This window comes from Symphalangus syndactylus, chromosome 1 (genome assembly GCF_028878055.3).
Source record: "Symphalangus syndactylus isolate Jambi chromosome 1, NHGRI_mSymSyn1-v2.1_pri, whole genome shotgun sequence".
NCBI classification, from domain to species: domain Eukaryota; kingdom Metazoa; phylum Chordata; class Mammalia; order Primates; family Hylobatidae; genus Symphalangus; species Symphalangus syndactylus.
In genome coordinates this window covers 121,339,666-121,360,448 of record NC_072423.2, presented here as the reverse complement: position 1 = coordinate 121,360,448, position 20,783 = coordinate 121,339,666, and the positions used below count along the sequence as shown (strand labels likewise).

Sequence of the window (20,783 nt, the reverse complement as noted above, 5' to 3'; positions counted from 1 at the left end):
TTTTGTATTTTAGTAGAGATAGGGTTTCACCGTGTTGCCCAGGCTGGTCTCGAACTTCTGAGCTCAGGCAGTCTGCCAGCCTCGGCCTCCCAAGTGCTAGGATTAGAGGCTGAGCCACTGCACCCAGCTCAAGCCAACTTTTGATTGATAAATTGTTCCATCTTTTTTCTAATGCCACAATTGGTAAATTTGGGAAATTGTAAAACAAATGTGAGGTGATTAATTGCCCATGGTTGAAGCCTTGCCCTTTTTAGGTCCCTTCCTTTTCTCATTGCCCCATTTTCTATCCTGTCCAGTTATCTCTGACTTTGTATCCCTGAAATGGAAATAAGTTCTGCAGTATTTGCTTTATACTAACATATACCCTCCCTGATCGTCCTCCCAGATGGATTTCTGTTTCCTGCAACATTCACGCAGTGGCCTCTTTGTGGTGGAAAGGTGAAGGGTAATTTCCACCAAAAGCTTGCTGAGTATGTTTTACTTAAGGAATGGGAGGTGGCACTTTGCAGTTACATTAATGAAAATTCCCAGAAACAATTCTGCTTGGAAGGAAATATGTGTAATCTTCAGTTGTGTCTGCAATTCCTAGAAGTATGGACCCGTCCATTATCAAAAGTAGAGTTCACTAATCATGAGATGATAAGACCCCACTCAGTCTAGAGCTGCATTGTCCAACCCAGTGACCATGAGCCATATGTGGCTACCGAGCATTCAAAATGTGCCTACTCCAAATTGAGAAGTGCTGTTAGAGCAAAACATACACTGGATTTCAAAGAATTAGCATGAAAAAACTTGTAAAATATCTAATTAACAAGTTTAAAATACTGGTTGCATGTCAAGATGATATATTTTGGATATATTATATAAAATCTATCAGTAATATTAATTTTCACCATTTTTGAAGTTAAAAATGTGGCTACTAGAAAGTTTAGAAATGCATATGTGGCTTACATTGTATTTCTGTTGGGCAGCACTGCTCTAGAAGACGGAAGAAAATACCACCCTTTTCATTGCATCAACTTTCAGTCCCTGTGAAGTCTACCCAGGATAAATACTCAGGGATCCATCACTCTCCCTTCTCCTCTCTTCCACGCCAGTTCCCCTGGGTATCCTCTAACCTCAACACTCCACCACCTTCCATTTGTCTGTCATTATGGGTGACGCTCTTTAAGATGCTAAAGACCAAATGGATCATGGTTTTTTACTCTTTCTTGGAAGGGCATTGAGAGATCTATAGTCTGCCTTGTAGCAGAATTGATTTAGCTCTTTCAAAGTCTTCAGATAGGTACATTAACAATACAAACAAACTGTCCTCCTACTAATTTTTATGACCTTCCATGGCCAAGTTTTGAAGAGCTCTGATGCTAATATGATCTCAGACTCCTGACTTGATTCCACCAGATGTCCTGTCCTACCATGCATGCAAAATAACTCTCCATAAAACCCACTGAATACTTTTCAATGTATTCCATGTATTTTCTTACTGCATCTTCATAGAATATATTGAATAAAATAGATCTATTATAAAGCTCATTTTATAGCTATAGTTCCCAAAGTGTAAAGTGTTTTGCACAAAGACTCAGCAAGGGCTAATCATAGAATTAGGTCATAAGCCCTAATTCTCTTCCAGGACCCATGGTTCTCTACAGCAAGTGTAGAAAACAACAGAAAATGTGCTCACACTCTTACACAATAGCTCTAACCAGTTTCTCCTCCAATCCAGTTTTCACAATGTTGCCCGAGTTATCCTTTGAAAATGCAGACTTGATTATATGTATTTGCTATAAAATAAACAAACACAAGCAAATCTTCACGGCCATCGAATTACAACCAATCCCTTTAGTCTGCATAAGTGGACATTGATATGCCATCCCAGCCTCATTTCTTTCCTCTCCATCTGCAATCTCTGGAAGAAGCAGTTTGGGTTTTCCCTCTTCCACACTGCAACCAGCACCTGCTCAAATGCCACAACTCAGCACTTCTTGGCTCTTGTTTTCTCAGACCCTCTCTTCTGACTCTTTCCATCACCTCTAAATCACCCACCCCCTTTATCTCTTAGCAAAGCCTTTGGGCTCAGAGCAAATGTCAATTCTATTGAAAGCTTCCTCCAAACTTCCTAGGAAGAATTAATATCTTCCTTCTCTGGGTTTCCACAATCCTTTGTACCGACTTTGTCCACTATACAGTACCATTATTACTATTATGTTAGAGTCAACTCTTGTGCTTGTCTCCTGCTTTAGACTGTGAACTTCTTGAGGAAAGAGACTGTCCATCTTTGTATCTCTATGTGTAGTAGATGCTCAGTGGATGGTCTCATCCATTCTCATCTATATATTGGTGTTTCACAGGTCTATCTGCTGAACTCAGCTTTCTCCCCCAGTTCCAGATCCAATCATCTGACAAATATCTCTCATCTGATGTTCCACAGGGACTTAAAGCTCATTGTGACTTAACTTGAACTCACTTCCTCCCTTACCCAACCTGCTTCTTCTAGAGTCCCTATCTCTGTGTTTGACATCATCATCTATCCAGCTGCTCAATCCAGAAAGCGGGAGTTATCCTTGACTACATCCCCTCTTTTGCTGACATTCCTCTCCCTCATCCAAACAAACTGATGTATTACTTCTGCTTCTCAAAGATCAATTAAATCTGTGTACTTTATCCCTACTGCCATTATCTCAGGAGATCATCATCTCTTGCCTAGATTACAGAAATTAAATCCTTTGGTGTCTCCTTGTCTTCAGACTTGCCTCCAGCTCCCAGAAAAGTATCTGGCATGTTGCAAGTACTCAATAAATGTATATTGAATGAATCAATCAATGGCCGTGCATAGATGAGTTCACATCTGGCTCAGCCATGCTCAAAGGAACCACATCTGTTTGAAAATGTTCACTCACTTCCTGATGGAACAACCCAGGAAATGACTTTAGAGCTATTTGTTTTTCAATTGAAGACTTGAATAGTTTTCTTAACATATGTAGCACCCGGAAGCTTTCAACACTTTTGTAGATCAGTCATGTCAGTTAAGTTTCACATTCCCCTACGAGATAAATGACCTTGAGAACTCCCTTTGGTAGCTGAGTCTCTTTTTTGCCGAGTTACAGCGTCTAAGTCATTTTCCCAGAGTTAGCAAGGTGGTAAGGAGAAGAGGCAGGGCTCAGGTCAAAGCATGCAGTCTCCAAAGGCTAGACCAGTTTGGCCTCAGAATCACTGGAGCAGGCTTGGATCTTTCACTCAGTGGAAAGCTTGCTCCTCAGAGAGTAGCTCTGGCAAGGGGATACTGTAGGCCAGTGGAGCTGAATGAAAACTTCTGAGCCTCTGCTGACTAGAGGCCTGACACCTCATGCTCATAGCCTGTGGAGCTTGGGAGAGGGGCAAGTGAAGGAAGGCCTGGAACTTGGGCTTGAGGCCCTTCCTTGCCTCACTGTCATCAGTAGTTATGGCTGTCTCTTCCAGATTACTGCTGGAGATGTTAGGAATGATGTGCTCTCTCTCTCTCTTGCTCTCTGTCCTTAGTTTGCTTTCTGGAAACCAAAACTGCTGGAAATGCAGAAATGCTGTTGATGAAATCTATTTGGTAAGGGCAGAAAATTCAGAACTGTGAGTAATTACAGGATGCGAGAAGAATTGCTGCAGTCAGCTTTGATGCCAGGAAATAGGCTGTGGATGGGCACAGATAGTGGAAGAAAAGAATGGGAGCACATCTCAAATAACACTGCAGGTGGCCCGAGCTCTGGAGTGGGCCCACATCTTCCCTAGGCACCGTCTGTAGCACTGCTGATGGGGAGCAGGAAGATTTCACTCATGTGGCTCTCAGTGGGTGCACACTGAGCACCACTGTGTGTGAGGCCCTGTGCCAGGCACTGGGCATGGTGCTGAACCAGCACAATCCCTGCTTCCTAGCCGCATAGTGTAGCCAAGCAAATAAGCTGTGCACATAAATAGCATGGTGCAAAATACGAAGTCATACATTTCACAAAAGAGATTTTGACAAGGTCCTGGGGCATCTAGAGTGGAGGGAACCAGGGTCTTCTTTATGAGGGAAGAGAGATATTGTGACCTGTTAGGTTAGGTATTTAAGTTAGTTTTGGTGTAGTCAGGTGTGGCATAGTAAGAAACATTCAAACTGGAATGGCAAAACAATTATATTTATTACTCACAGACCCTGAGACATGAGAGCAGTACACCTTTCAGGTCAACAGGAAGGGGAAGGGGACATCCAGAACACGTGGGCTCAACCAGCAGATTGGAAACAAAAGAGAGGGAGGGACCTGTGGGCTGAAGCCTTGACTGGGATTCAGGGCATTGCCTATAGGGGTTTCCCACAGGAGGGTTGGATTGCTTAATTTGAAGGGATTATGAGGCTAAGTGTGGGAACTTAGGGTTACATTATCAAGTTCACCAGGCTTGAAGCAGAAGTAAGGTGGTTAAGTGGTTCAGGGTACAGGGCCTTATCTGCCTAAAAAATGAAGATGGGAACTGGGTGAGGGCTGTCTTGAAATATGTAGGTCAAGTGTGACAAGCAGGGATAGGACAACAAAAAGATGTTGCAGCAGCGTTAACATAATGAGAATTATGACAAGGCATTTCAACTGGGCTTAGACTTATATGTACACTTGGATAAACAGAGGTAAGAACATTCCAGAATGAAATAATTGCATATATAAAATCAAGATCTAGGATTCATGGCAAGGAATCTGTTGCTAAAAATTCCTCAAAATTCAGGAATAGGGAACCCAGCAGCTCTAGGCAATCTGGCCTTCTCTGTTGCTTCTGTGGATTTTAACCCCTGCTCCTGTGGCTGGTGGCTAATGGTTTCTATTTCTGTATGATTCTGGAGCTTTATGGCTACTTGGTTCTTAGCTTGTTAGTTACCCCAGAAATAATTCTACAGAGTTGATTTCCAGGGTATTGAGTCCTGTTCCCTGGTGGAAATCCTCTGCATAAAAGTTGTTGCTGACTTTCTTAGTGCACTCTCTCTGTATCTTTTGATTCCTTTACCATTTTTGTGCATACTGGCCCCCCGCACACTTTCCCTCCCAATAGCCAGCAAATGCACCTTTGTCAATGACTGCCCTAAGGCTGAGGGGCCTGCTTGGCCTGTGCCCATGAAGACCAAGATATGCCTGGGAATTTATGTCCTTCCCAGGGTCAGCCCTTGACTGGTGATAGATGGGATGGATGTAAAGTGGTACTCTACTTCCGTTGTCCCCGACATGTGCCTAACCTGCCTCCAGAGACCTTGTGAGGTTAAGCCAAAGTTTCCTCTGGAGACTTAGCTGGGCATCATACATTGCTTGACCATTTTTCTTTCCTGATCCCACTTCCCCTTCACTTCTCCAGGTTTTCCCTGAAGAAAATTGCTTCCTAATAAATTACTATCACTCAAACTTTCATCTCAAGGTCTGCTTCTGTGGAATCCAACTAAGACATAAGCCAAGTGTGGTAGGCAACATAATGCCCCCTTCAAAGTGTTCACATCCTCACCCTTAGAGCTTATGAATACAGCAAAGGGGGCTTTGCTGGTGTAACTAAGATTGTAGATCTTAAGACAGAGAGATCATCTTGGGTTACCTGGATGGGCCTAATCTAATCATGTGAACTCTTAAAAGCAGATAACTCTCTGGAAGGAGGCAGGAAGATGCAGCAGAAGAAGCAATCAGCAAGATTGGAAGCATAAGAAGGATTTGACACACCTTTGTTGCCTCTGAGATGTAGGGGCCAAGTGCAAGGACCTGAGAGTGGCCTCTAGGAGTTGACATCTGGCAGGGAAAACAGAGGCTTCCATCCTATAGCTGCGAGGAACTTAATTTAGCCAACATTTTGAATGAGTTAGAAACAGATTCTTTCCAGAGCCTTCCACAAGCTGACACCTTAATTTCCACCTATGAAACCCAGAGCAACGAGACCAGCCAAGTCCACTCTTAAACTTTTTTCTTTCTTTTCTTTCTTTCTTTCTCTTTCTTTTTTCTTTCTTTCTTTCTTTCTTTCTTTCTTTCTTTCTTTCTTTCTTTTTCTTTCTTCCTTCCTTCCTTTCTTTCTTTCCTTCCTCTTTCTTTCTTTCTTTCTTTCTTTCTTTTCTTTCTTTCTTTCCTCTCTCTCTCCTTCCTTCCTTCCTTCCTTTCTTCTTTCTTTCTTTTTTCTTTCTTTCTTTCTTTCTTTCTTTCTTTCTTTCTTTCTCTTTCTTTCTTTCCTTCTTTTCTTTCTTTCTTTCTTTCTTTCTTTCTTTCTTTCTTTCTTTCTTTCCTTCCTTCCTTCCTTCCTTCCTTCTTTCTTTCTTTCTTTTTGAGACAGGGTGTCACTCTGTTATCCATGCTGGAGTGCAGTGGTGCGATCATGGCTCACTGCAGTCTCTGTTTCCCAGGCTCAAGCAATACTCCCACCTCAGCCTCCCAAGTAGCTGGGAGTATAGGCATATGCCACCATGCCCAACTAATTTTTGCACTTTTTGTAGAGACGGGTTTCCCTTTGTTGACCAGGCTGGTCTCGAACTCCTGGGCTCAAGCAATCTGCCTGCCTCGGCCTCCCAAAGTGCTGGGATTACAGGCATGAGCCACTGTGCCCAGTCGTAGTTCTTTCTTTTGACCTATAGAACTGTGAGATAATAATATGTATTTTTTTAAGCTGCTAAATTTGTAGTAATTTGTTACAGCAGCAATGGAAACAAATATACCCAAGTTTCACATAAATATGCGCACCCTCACTGTCTATCCTGGTGGTGACTTGTGCTGGGAATGTCATGAATTTTTTCCATATGACCACCCATACTTCAGATCCACACTGATGTAAAGATTTATGAAGTCTGTTGAGCTTTCCGAGGGCCGTCATTTCTTCTGCCCTCTCCCTGACCTCAGTCTGGTTGCACTAGGGGTAGGGGTCTTAGTTTGCCTTATTTTCCTCTTACCTGTATTTTATCAGTGAAGGAATGCAGAGGACTGTGGAGATGGGACTTCTGGCAGTGCAGAGAGCATAGGCAGAAATGGGAAATCACTTGGTTGTGGTGAATTAGCTTGTCACCTGAGGGACAGGGGGAATTAGCACAGAGGGAGCTCCCACCAGGGCACTGAACTCCTATATTAGGTTCTCCAGGTTGAGATGTGTGAGTGCAAAGAGTGAAACTGCATTTGGAAATCCTGAGGTCCTTAGAGCAAAGGAGCTCGGCCTCCATCCTACAGTAGCAAGAATTGTTGGAGGCTCTCAGCAGGGGTCCTGGATTCTCCAATGACATATTTATTCTTTCTCTTCTGCATCTCTGTTGAAGCACGTGTGCTCCTTTTACCAATTATGAGATTTTTTTCTGATCTTCTGTCTAACAATAACTTACTCTGAGCAGACACTCTGTAGTCTCAATATGTAATATTTTTTATCTATGTGCAGCTGCACACCTGTGCTATAGCCTTGAGGCCTGAATAGAAGCCGACTTCTCCACTGGGAGGTTTCCCTACATTACCACTCTGTGAGTTAGAAGCTTCTTCTATCCCAGTGCCTGACTCTAACAATCTGAACTGATGAAAGGTAAGAGAAATGACAATCTGAGCACCTGCTGCTCCCCAGGCTCTTTGTCTTTCTGCCTCCACCTATAGAGAGGCACCTCTACTTGTGAATATGCTCCCAGGCCTGTGGTGATGTCAGGTTGTATTAAAGGATGGAGCACAGGTCATGCCCAAACAGACCTTACCCAGTGGTGTTCTTCCTGTTGCCCTGTGTTTAGCTTTTTTGTGTGTGTTTAGTTTTTGAGCACCCTGAGAATGGATTCATTTCTCAGGCAAATTTTACATTAATAAAGCTCATTAATGAGACTAAAGTATAATGTAAATAGGCCAAATCCATAATTTACAAGAACTGTCTCAAGAAGCAAAATGTTTAAAGTTCAAATTAGTAGGACACTCTCTTCCTGTTTTCAGAGTTAGTTGAAATTCAAATCGTAATCAGAATCCCAACTCTGATTTGCAGTGAAATCTCTGCCATGGAGAGAACATTCTGAAGCCCAAGGGGTCCACCAATATTCCCTGTAGTCAGCTATGCAGGAAGCCAAATAATCCAAAGGTTGATTGGTAATGGTGGAATCAGAACCAGGGGAATTAAATAAATGTTCAATACTCTTGTGGCTTTTTCACTCCCTGTAGTTCAGCGAACGAGAGTGGCGCCCAGCAGCTGCTTCTCTCCTGTTGTTCACTGAGTGGGAGGGAGAGTTACGGCTCTTTTACTCTGCTGCCCACAGCTCAGCGGGCAGGAGTACTAAGCTCTTTCACTCCCACAGTTCGGCGAGTTCCAGGTTCTTGTCCCACGACCAAGAGGAATAACACGCGTGGACACTGGAGAGTGAGTAAAGCAGAGTAAAATTTTATTGAGCGACAGAAAGACAGCTCTCAGCATCAAGAGGGGGCCCAAAAGTGGGTTGCTATCTGTGAGGCTGAGTCCGGGGTTTTTAATGGGCTTAGAATGGGGTAGTGTGTGTTGATTGGTCCACGGATGGTCTTGGAGAAAGCACCATTCAATTGGCTAAAAGGCATAATTAAGAAGGAACCAATCGAGATAGTGGATAAAACCGGGATAGAAGTTCTCACTCGGTTGTGGACTCTGTTTGGAACTGGCAGCTTGGTTTTCAGGCTTTAAACTGTCCTTGGCTTGAAGGTGGGGTTTCACTGGGGAACCATCCCTGTCTGCCTAGGAATTTGTCTGTCTCCTGTCACTATCAATACCATCACGACATCATAGCTGGATGTTTTTCTCTTACAGTTGGGATGGTCTTAGAATGGCATTGGAATACTCAGAGTCCATTATCAAGGATTCACCATGTCTTTCTCCATCTTCATATTAAAGATGTCTTTGCACCACAACCTAAATGCACTACTTCTGTTGGGCATGACCTTGTCTTCACTAGACAGTGTTTAGCTTCTTAACATTGCAGTGTTCAGGTGATCTCTCTGGTTTTTGCATGGCTGATACAGGCCCTTTTCTAAGGGAGTTTCTTCTTTAGATACCAATATGTTTAATCTGTTTAGATGAGGTCCTGCTAAATAGAAATCCCTACTGACTTCTTGAGGTATGTTTTCTCCATTTCATTACAAATTGAATTTACAACTTGACTCTTAAGAAAAAATACTTCTCTCATTCTCATGTTCTCTCATTATGTATCCCAAACTTCTCAGAAAGTCATAAGCTTCACCACTTTCTCTCTATGACTTCCTGCCCTGATATTCTCTAGAAGTTCTAGGCTCCAAATGGGTATATAAGTCTTACATGGGATAAAGGTACAGGGACAGGGTCTAACACCTTGGCCACTATAGGATATGTGCCCAACCAGCAGATAGCTACTCAGAAGTCTGATTGCTACAGAAGATATAGAGTGGGAGAGGGAATTTTTTTTTTTATTTCTTTCAAAAAAACAGGGCTGGGTGATGGGATGAGGCATGGACCACCTATTGTCATTTATTTATCTATATCTATCTACCTTTTTAATGAAAAATTTTACTGGATTTTGGCTATTGACTACAAATTGTGGTTTCAGCGTGGCTGTGAGTTTCTTAATTTGGGGAGTTATTTATAGTTTGGGGAATCTCTATTGAGTGTTTCTCACTAGATTTAATCATAAATATAATTCCTAGTTCTTCAGCATATTTTGAGGTTTGTAGCTACAACGTCTAAACTTAGAACTATGAATATCATGAATAAATGAAAGGCATTGTTACTGTCCTGGCTTCTCTCTTCCTTTGCACATGAATTTGGGCAGGTGAAGTTTTGGACATACAGCTCTGATGAATTGAGACTCAGCGACAATAACTTCGTGATTTAAAGTAACTTCATGATGAGGGCTCTCCGAAATGTCAGCATTCATGTTGGCATCTTTCTAAAGAGTCTGTTGACTATAAAATTGACTTTATGAATTTCAGAAATAGGTCAAGTTTAACAGGACCTTTAATAATTTCAAGACTCAGCCTATGCCATGGGAAATGAAGACTGAAAATATTAAAAGTAAATATTTTAGGGGCAGTGTTCTTTGTAAGGAAAACTGAATATTTTTCTGAAGTGTTTGTGCTGTTGGCCTTCTGTTTATGTTCTTTCACAGGTTGCGATATGTTGGAAAATGGATAAGCTTGAAGCTGGTAAAAGCAAGAATGGAATCCAATCAAAAGAGTTTAGATCAATTGATTTTACGTCTCTTTTAACTTTACTTTGCTTAACAGAAAAATGTGGGTGACGATATCAGGATTCAAGATACAACATATACAAAGTTGTCAGCGGGTGTTAATTTTCTCCTTTTGCAGCACCTTTATCTTCTTTTATTTTATTTTTAGTCACTTTTATTCTTTGACCCATCAATATCATCACATCTCATCTTTTTCAAATCGGGTACTTTGGATCAGTTTCTAGTCTATACATAATCCCAGAGATAAGAAGAGAAGTTCCTTTATTTGAGGATAATTTGTCGTGAACATTACTATCATGTTTTGACATTTATCAAATATTTGCTGGTTTGGGAAAGAGACCATTAGTATTTAAAACCTCAACATCACATCTACTGTATTGCTTAGGCAGGCAGAATAATAAATGAAATTAAAGCATTTGTTCTTCTAAATTATGAGGTGATCTCATCGTCTTCATTCACATATGTAATATTACTCTTTAATCTTCTCCAAAATATGTTCTTATCTGTCAGCTGATTTAATTTGACCCTCCCAGACCACTTTAGGAAATCATTTGATACTTTTTTTTTTTTTTTTACAGTTGAGGAAACTGAGACACAAAAAGACACAAAAGACGCATACCCAGCTTTAGTGTCTTGCCCAAAGAATCCAAGGCTCTCCAGTGCTGGATAGGTTTTTTTAATCCCCAGAGGAGCTAGAGACACCTTAAATGCTATGCCATTTGCAGTAAGTATTTGCACATAGTCATGCATTAATCATGTTAATATTATGTTATAAACACCCATGCATCTATTTTAAGGTGCACCAAGGTAACAGTTTGGCCACATGCATTATTTTCTTTTAGGATTTTTAATCATTCATAATATCTAGCCAATAACAATTTCAGTACAAATGGATTAGTGAGCATATTACAATCACTTCTACCTATAGTTATTGCCCTTGGAAAGACTTTATTCTCAGCTATTTATTAAGAACTTCAAAACTCTTAGCATAACGTAAATTAAATCAGATTATTTAAAATGGTCATTAGTGCATTATAATAGTTCTTGGCTGCAAATGTATGTTTTGTTATTTTTGAGCCCTTTGATTATGACTATGCATTAGCAATAAATATAAGTATATCATCAATCTAGCTTTGAAATCAAAGATTTTTAGCCAATTTACCCTATGTAAGTTCATAAAGCAATATCACCTTCTAACTTAAACATAAAGTGACTTAAAACCGACTGAGCAGATGTGTATAAATGCTCTTGCACCAATTCTAGTGTCTCCCAAGCAGGGAAACACTGTAAGAAAAGAAAAGAAACTCACAGATTCCCTTCTCTCATCTACATTCAGCCCAAGCATGAAAAGTCTTCCCGGTAGCCAAAAAATGTAATTTAATTCACTCCTACTTGGATTTCCACCTGGACTTCATCATGCAACAATGAGAAAAGAACATGTTAAATGCCTACAGCCTATATAACATTTTTAATGAAATGTTGGTATGCCCCTCTACCAAATGGTCTAAAAAGACAAAACCCTTCTGCAAAGTAAAAAGCTATTTGTGGGAATCAGAAAGATATGTGGCTTTAAGCAATATGTCTATTTAAGCAAAATATCAGGGGTTCTTCATTTAATAAATGTATGTTCACAGTCAGAACATCTAAGTAAAAGCATATATGGAATTAAAGTTCAGTTTAAACAGTAAGATTTCCTGAAACTCATTTTTTCTTTTCTTCTGTGATAATTATTTTAAAATTAGGCTTCAAATTATTTTTTGCTTTATATGATGAATGATTTTCTTTCTCATTCTTAAATCTATTTTGCCAGAAATTAAGCTATTCCAGCTTTATTTTATTGAGTATGTAATGGTATCTTTCTCCACCCTTTTACTTTTAACCTAGCTAGCTATGTCTTTTTTTTTTTTTTTGGTTTTAAAGAGCAGAGAGTTTAATAGGCAAGAAGGAAGAAACTCCCCCGTACAGAGACACAGGAAGTGGGGCTCCAAAGCTGAGAGAGGAAACCATGGAAATCAAAGCTCCAAAGCTGAGAGAGTGCCATGGAAATCAGCCAGTTATATGAGGAGGCTGGAGGAGGTGGTGTCTGGTTTGCATAGGGCTCAGGGGATTAGTTTGACCTGGTATGTCATTCACATAGTCACGAAAAACTGGCCCTCCCACCCTAGCCTTTTAGTATGCAGGGCACCATGATGTCCTACACATGTGGGGATATGTGGAGGAGACCATGTTGCCAGGCACATGTCGGGGCAATAACCTAGCTATGTCTTCATATTTAAGTGGGTTTTCTTGTAGACAGTTTCATGCATGTCCGTGTGAAGAGACCACCACACAGGCTTTGTGTGAGCAACATGGCTGTTTATTTCACCTGAGTGCAAGCGGGCTGAGTCTGAAAAGAGAGTCAGTGAAGGGAGATAGGGGTGGGGCCGTTTTATAGATTTGGGTAGGTAAAGGAAAATTACAGTCAAAGGGGGGTTGTTCTCTGGCGGGCAGAGTGGGGGTCATAAGGTGCTCAGTAGGGGAGCTTTTGAGCCAGGATGAGCCAGGAGAAGGAATTTCACAAGACAATGTCATCAGTTAAGGCAGGAACAGGCCATTTTCACTTCTTTTGTGGTGGAATGTCATCAGTTAAGGCAGGAACCGGCCATCTGGATGTGTACGTGCAGGTCACAGGGGATATGATGGCTTAGCTTGGGCTCAGAGGCCTAACATTCCTGTCTTCTTATATTAATAAGAAAAATAAAATGAAATAGTGGTAAAGTGTTAGGATGGCGAAAATTTTGGGGGTGGTATGGAGAGATAATGGGAGATGTTTCTCAGGGCTGCTTTGAGTGGGATTAGGGGCGGCGTGGGAACCTAGAGTGGGAGAGATTAAGCTGAAGGAAGATTTTGTGGTAAGAGGTGATATTGTGGGACTGTTAGAAGAAACATTTGTCATTTAGAATTATTAGTGATGGCCTGGATACGGTTTTGTATGAATTGAAAAACTAAACGGAATAAGAGAAGGAGAAAAACAGGTATTAAAGGTCTAAGAATTGGGAGGACCTAGGACATCTAATTAGAGTACCTAAGGAAATTCAGCATAGTCTTGTCAGCAAAGATTATTTATTTACTTCAAGAGTTAAGAGTGGCAGTTTGGGGATAGCACCAGGAGATATCAGCTGTAGAAACAGTGTAAATTAGCAGTGTAAACAAGAGCAGGGCATGCATGAGTAGTTGAGAGCGGTGAATAGGAGTATAACTAGACAAAAGATAGTAGGGGTGACAAGTTTTTTTGGGGCACAATCTAAGTTAGTCTGGTGTCTGGAATGAGACTGGGGCCTAATAAAAAGGAGCATCTATACAGGAGCTCAAATGGGCTGTAGCATTCTGAGGACAGGTCTGACTTCTGAGAAGGGAAAGTGGTAAAAGTATTGTCTAGTCCTTTTTAAACTGGTGGCTGAGCTTGGTGAGGTGTGTTTTTAAAAGACCATTAGTCTGTTCTACTTTTCCTGAAGACTGAGGACTGTAAGGGATATAAAGGTTTCACTGAATACTAACAGCCTGAAAAACTGCTTGGCTGATTTGACTAATAAAGGCTAGTCTGTTATCAGACTGTAGAGAGGTGGGAAGGCTAAACTGAGGAATTATGTCTGACAGAAGGGAAGAAATGACTGTGGTGGCCTTCTCAGACCCTGTAGGAAAGGACTCTACCTATCCAGTGAAAGTGTCTACCTAGACTAAGAGGTAGTTTAGTTATCTGACTCGGGGCATGTTGAGTAAAGCTAATTTGCCAGTCCTGGGTGGGGGCAAATCTTCAAGCTTGATGTGTAGGGAAGGGAGGCAGCCTGAATAATCCCTGAGGAGTAGTAGAATAGCAGATGGAATACTGAGAAGTTATTTCCTTGAAGATAGATTTCCACGATGAAAGGAAATGAGGTTTTAAGAGGCGGGCTAGTGACTTGTACTATAGCATAGCCTGCCATTGCTAGTGTGTGGCGATTAGGCCTGGTGGAACTGCCATCAATAAATCAAGCATGATCAGGGTGAGGAACAGGAAAGGAGGAAATATGGGGAAACGGGGTGAATGTCAGGTGGATCAGAGAGATACAGTAATGAGGGTCAGGTGTGGTATCCAGAATAATGTAGGAGGCCAGATTGAAGTCTGGGCCAGGAACAATGGTAATTGTGGGACTTCACAAAGAGTGAGTACAGCTGAAGGAGCCGGGGAGCAGAAAGTATATGCGTCAGGTATGAGGAAGAAAATAGATTTTGGAAGTTATGAGAAACGTAGAGTGTAAGTTGAGCATAGTTTGTGATTTTGAGGGCCTCTAAAAGTATTAGGGTGGCAGCAGCCGCTGCACAGAGACATGAGGGCTAGGCTAAAACAGTAAGGTCAAATTGTTTGGACAGAAAGGCTACAGGGTGCAGTCTTGGCTCTTGTGTAAGAATTCTGACCGCACTAACCATACCTAGGAAGGAAAGGAGTTGTTTTGTAAGGGATTGAGGTTTGGGAGATTAATCGGGCACGATCAGCAGGGAGAGCACGTGTGTTTTTATGATAATTATGCTGAGATAGGTAACAGATGAGGATGAAATTTGGGCTTGACTGAAGTAATGGGGGCTGTCTGTGAAGCTTTGCAGCAGTACAGCTCAGGTAATTTGCTGAGCCTAATGGGTGTCAGGGTCAGTCTAAGTGAAAGCAAAGAGAGGCTGGGACGAGGGGTGCAGGGGAATAGTGAAAAAAGCATCTTTAAGATCGAGAACGGAATAGTGAGTTGTGGAGGAAGGTATTGAGGACAAAAGAGTGTACGGGTTGGGCAGCACAGGGTAGATAGGCAAAACAATTTGGTTGATAAGGTGCAGATCCTGAACTAATCTGTGAGACTTGTCCGGTTTTTGGACAGGTAAGATGGGGGAATTGTAAGGAGAGTTTATAAGTTTTAGAAGCCCATACTGTAGCAGGTGAGTGATAACGGGCTTTAATCCTTTTAAAGCGTGCTGTGGGATGGGATATTGGCATTGAACGGGGTAAGGGTGATTAGGTTTTAATGGATGGTAATGGGCATGTGATCGGTTGCCAGGGAAGGAGTAGAGATGTCCCATACTTGTGGGTTAAGGTCGGGGGATACGAGAGGAAGACGCGAAGGAGGCTTTGGGTTGGGGAGAAGGGCGGCAATGAGATGTGGCTGTAGTCCAGGAATAGTCAGGGAAGCAGATAATTTGGTTAAAATATCTCAGCCTAATAAGGGAACTGGGCAGGTGGGGATAACTAAAAAAGAGTGCATAAAGGAGTGTTGTCCAAGTTGGCACCAGAGTGGGGGTAGTTTTCAGGGGTTTAGAAGCCTGGCCGTCAATACTCACAACAGTTATGGAGGCAAGGGAAACAGGCCCTTGAAAAGAAGGTAATGTGGAGTGGGTAGCCTCCGTATTGATTAAGAAGGGGACGGACTTACCTTCCACTGTAAGAGTTACCCAAAGCTCGCCATCCGTAGTCTAGGGGGCTTCCGAGGCGATCGGGCAGCGTCAGTCTTCAGCCGCTGAGCCACGAAGATCTGGAAAGGAGTCAGAGAGAGCCTTGGGCCAGAGTTCCAGGGGCTCTGGGAGTGGCTGCCAGGTGAGTTGGACAGTCCGATTTCCAGTGGGGTCCCGCACAGATGGGACATGGCTTAGGAGGAATCCTGGGCTGCAGGCATTCCTTGGCCTGGTGGCCAGATTTCTGGCACTTGTAGCAAGATCCTGGGGGAGGAGGTTCTGGAGGAACACCTGGCCACTGCGGTTCAGGCATTTGGAAGTTCTTGTGTGTTGGAGATGTGGCTGGGGTTTGTCTCACAGTGGAGGCAAGGAATTGCAACTTTTTAAAATTATTGTACACCTTGAAGGCGAGGTTAATTAAATACTGTTGTGGGGTTTGAGGACCGGAATTTAATTTTTGGAGTTTTATTTAATGTCGGGAGCAAATTGGGTAATAAAATGTATTTTGAGAATAAGACGGCTTTTTGACCTTTTAGGGTCTAGTGCTGTAAAGTGTCTCAGGGTTGCTGCCAAACGAGTCATGAACTGGGCTGGATTTTTATATTTGATGAAAAAGAGCCTAAACACTATCTGATTTGGGATAAAGAAAAAGGAGTATTAACTTTGACTATGCCTTTATCTCCAGCCACCTTTTTAAGAGTAAATTGCTGGGCAGGTGGGGGAGGGCTAGTCACGGAATGAAACTGTAAGCCCGACCAGGTGTGAGGAGGGGAGGTGATAAAAGGATTATAGGGTGGAGGAGCAGAGGCTGAGGAAGAATTGAGACCTAGCTCCGCCTGGCGAGGGAGCAGCCTGGGGAGAAGGGGAGAGGTCAGAGGGGTCTGTAGAAAAGGAAGATTAGAAAGACTCAGCGACACTTGGGGTTGGGACTGAGGGGACAGGTGGGACAGAAAGAAGGAAGATTTGGGATGAGTTGCACTGGGCACAGAGACTAGGGAGAGACTCATGTGTAAAAGAACGCCTGGACATCAGGCACCTCAGACTGTTTGCCCATTTTACCACAAGAATTATTTAGATCTTGCAGGATGGAAAAATTGAAAGTGCTGTTTTCTGGCTATTTGGAACTACTGTTGAGTTTGTGTTGGGGTCAAGCGGCATTGCAGAAGAAAATAAGACACTTAGATTTTAGGTCAGGTGAGAGTTGAAGAGGTTTTAAGTTCTTAAGAACACAGGCTAAGGGAGAAGAAGGAGGAATGGAGGGTGGAAGCTTGCCTATAGTGAAGGAGGCAAGTTTAAAGAAAAGGGAGAGTAGAGACATGGAGGGAAGTGGTTCGGGGGTTCTTACCCTCCAGAAAAGCGGGAAAGGGGTCGGGGCACAGAGATACCAGGTTGGGGCATGGAAATAAGGGATCAGGGCACAGAGATATAAGAGGTCGGGGCACAGAAATAAGGGATTGGGGCGCAGAGATAAGAGGTCAGTGCGTGGAAATAAGAGATTGGGGAACAGAGATATAAGAGACTGTGGCATGGAAATAAGGGATTGGGGTACAGAGATATGAGGTTGGGGTACTTATCCCTCTAGAAAAGTGGGACTTGCTGCTAAGAGTGAAGGAGAAGGGGTTGGGGGTTTCTTGCCCCCCAGGAAGGCGGAGAAGGGGTAGAGACATGGAGAGAAGGGGTTGGGGTACTTGCCCCTACCCCAGAAAAGTGGGACTTGCCGCTAAGGGTGAAGGACCAAGGCAGGCATCCCTGTGTGGTCTGACACCTCTGAAACGTGGGTGAATAATCAGAGGCATCCCTGCAATGATTAAACACCAGGGGAAGGCTGCCTTCCTAGTCCGTGACTGGCGCTGGAGTTTTGGGTCCATGGATAAAATGTGTCTCCTTTGTCTCTACCAGAAAATGAAAGGAATAGAAATTAAAAGAAGGGAGAGATTGAAGAGTGGAAAGGAGAAAGTGGTTGATGGACAGAGAGAGGTTGGAGAAGAGAGTAAAAAGAGGCCGCTTACTGGATTTGAAATTGGTGAGATGTTTCTTGGGCTGGTTGGTCTGAGGACCTGAGGTCGTAGGTGGACCTTTCTCATGGAGCAAAGAGCAGGAGGACAGGGGATTGATCTCCCAAGGGAGGTCCCCCGATCCGAGTCATGGCACCAAATTTCATGCCCGTCCGTGTGAAGATACCACCAAACAGGCTTTGTGTGAGCAACGTGGCTATTTATTTCACCTGGGTGCAGGCGGGCTGAGTCCGAAAAGAGAGTCAGTAAAGGGAGATAGGAGTGGGGCCGTTTTATAAGATTTGGGTAGGTAAAGGAAAATTACAGTCAAAGGGGGTTTGTTCTCTGGTGGGCAGAGTGGGGGTCACAAGGTGCTCAGTAGGAGAGCTTTTGAGCCAGAATGAGCCAGGAGAAGGAATTTCACAAGACAATGTCATCAGTTAAGGCAGGAACAGGCCATTTTCACTTTTTTGTGGTGGAATGTCATCAGTTAAGGCAGGAACCGGCCATCTGGATGTGTACGTGCAGGTCACAGGGGATATGATGGCTTAGCTTGGGCTCAGAGGCCTAACAGACAGCATGTATTTATAGTAGAGTCTAGCTTTTTAATGTAATCCGATAATCTGATGTTTAACTGGCATATTTACACCATTTACATTTAAACTGATTACTAATATATTTGAATTGAAATGTACCATCTCACTGGCTGTTTTCTATTTGTTCTGTTAACCAAAATGAGTGACTAAGGCAAGAGTCTCTATCAACTGAGGCTTATTGAGCTAGAGCTTGAGGGCGTGTGCAAGATAAACAGGAGTCAGGGAAATCTTCTGTGGCTTGTATTCTCCCTGAAGGGGTTTTCAAGAGGCTCAGTATTTATACATTTCCTTAAGGGAGAAAAGGCATGTAGGAAAAGTGGGGGTAGGCAGAAGAATTATTGCTCTCACATTGTCTTTGTTCTGTACCTGAGAAAATAAGGATTATTAGTGTGCCGTCCAATAGGCATATTGTTGTTTTATGGGAGAATATACATCTTGAAAGGTTTAGAGGCCACCAAAGAACAAGTGATGAGGGCAGTCATCCAGAGATGCCGAGGCCTCTTGCCTTTCTGCGGGGCCTGTGTAATGTACAATGCTCTGACACAAGGTTGTGAAGCAATAGCTATTAATTTGGGGAAAAGATGGAAATGTTGCATGACTCTGTTTCCAGTTTCCTCTGGTGTAACTTTGCCCTTTGGCATAACAAGTTTGAGCGTCCTGAGATTATTTTTCTTTACAGTTTTGTTTTTTATTTTCAAAATTTTTGCTTTTTTTTCTGACTTTGAGTATTTTATGTGTCACACACATCTGTGTGAAGAGACTACCAAACCGGCTTTGTGTGAGCAACAAGGCTGTTTATTTCACCTGGTGCAGGCGGGCTGAGTCCGAAAAAGGAGTCAGCAAAGGGTGGTGGGATTATCATTAGTTCTTATAGGTTTGGGATAGGCATACAAAGTACATTCTCAAGGGTGGGGAGAATATTACAAAGTACCTTCTTAAGGGTGGGGGAGAATATATGTATCAGTTAGGGTGGGGCAGGAACAAATCACCGTGGTGGAATGTCATCAGTTAAGGCTATTTTCACTTTTTTTGTGTATCTTCAGTTGCTTCAGGCCATCTGGATGTATACATGCAGGTCACAGGGGATATGATGGCTTAGTTTGGACTCAGAAGCCTGACATTATGATGCCACTTTATCTCCTTCATGGACTTATTATTATACCTCTTTTTAAGTGTTTTTAGTGATTGACCTAGGGTTTAGAATAAGCATTAAAAATATGAATCTAGCTTCATATAATATATAACACTTTGCATATTTCCAATCCTCCCACTCATTCCTTGTGCCATTTTGTCACATATTTTACTTTTACACAGGCTATAAAGATATACTACATTGTTATAACTTCTGCCTTAAACAGATTTTTTTAAATAAGAGAAATACATTAAAAATAAATATTGTATTTTCATTTATTCTATTTCTGATGCTCTTCATTTCTTTGTGTGGCTTCTAGTTTCTGACTACACCAAATTTCCTCTGTCTGAAGAACTTCCTTAAACATTTCTTACAGAGTAAGTCCCCCGACAATAAATGTCTTTCATTTTTGATTGTCTGAGAAAGTCTTTCTTTTTCACTTTTGAAGGATATTTTTGGAGAGTATAGAAGAATTCTGCATTGGAAACTTTTTTCTCTCAGCCCTTTAGAGAGGTCACCTCATTGTCTTCCTGGTATCATGGCTTCTGATGAGACATGGCTTAATTCTTATCCTTGTTCCTTGATGGATAACTTGTCTTTTTGTTACAGGAAAGTGGTCCCAATCCAGACCCCAGGAGAGGGTTCTTGGATCTCATGCAAGACAGAATTCAGGGTCAGTCCACAGTTCAAAGTGAAAGCAAGTTTATTAAGAAAGTAAAGGAATAAAAGAATGGCTCACAAGGTCAGGAGTTTGAGACCAGCCTGGCCAACACAGTGAAACCCTGCCTCTACTAAAAATACAAAAATTAGGCCAGGTGCAGTGGCTCACACCTGTAATCCTAGCACTTTGGGAGGCCAAGGCAGGTGGATCACTTGAGGCCAGGAGTTTGAGACCAGCCTGGGCAACATGGTGAAACACCATTTCTACTAAAGATACAAAAATTAGCTGGGCATGGAGGCAGGTGCCTGTAATCCCAGCTACTCTAGAGGCTGAGACAGGAGAATCGCTTGAACACAGGAGGTGGAGGTTGCAGTGAGCCAATATCGTGCCACTGCACTCCAGCCTGGGTGACAGAACAAGACTGTGTCTCAAAAACAAAACAAAAAACAAAAAAACCAACCAAACAAACAAACAGATAAAGCTAACTTGTGCTAGAACATTACCTGCCCATGTGAGGTGGTGAGTGACTAGAAGGAAGCACATGGGAACTTTCTAGGGCTACAGGTATGTTCTATATGTAGATCAGGGTGGTAAATGTTTCCAAAGATGGTTGTAATAATCCCTCCCATCCTGTATGTGCTTTGCAGTATGACTTTTCCACTCTCCCACCACCACAAGCTTTCTCCTCCCATTGAATGTGGCCTAGTGCTGTGACCCTTTTTGACCAACCAAATGAAGAAGTGATGATGTATAAACTTTCAGACCTGTGCCTTCTCAGACTGCCGTTCCCATCTTTGTC

The 20,783-nt window shown here is 42.4% G+C and overlaps 1 long non-coding RNA gene across 2 annotated transcripts; it reads left to right on the top strand.

Annotated features, from left to right (window-relative positions):
* The first annotated feature begins 6,588 nt into the window (after window positions 1-6,588).
* LOC129484437 (uncharacterized) lies at window positions 6,589-11,838 on the top strand. Of its 2 annotated transcripts, XR_010114212.1 has the most exons (4): window positions 6,589-7,515; window positions 8,261-8,322; window positions 10,729-10,874; window positions 11,487-11,838. It is a non-coding gene; the product is annotated as an uncharacterized lncRNA (long non-coding RNA). The 2 variants fall into 2 exon arrangements; XR_008658449.2 differs by lacking the exon at window positions 8,261-8,322.
* Window positions 11,839-20,783: the final 8,945 nt, after the last annotated feature.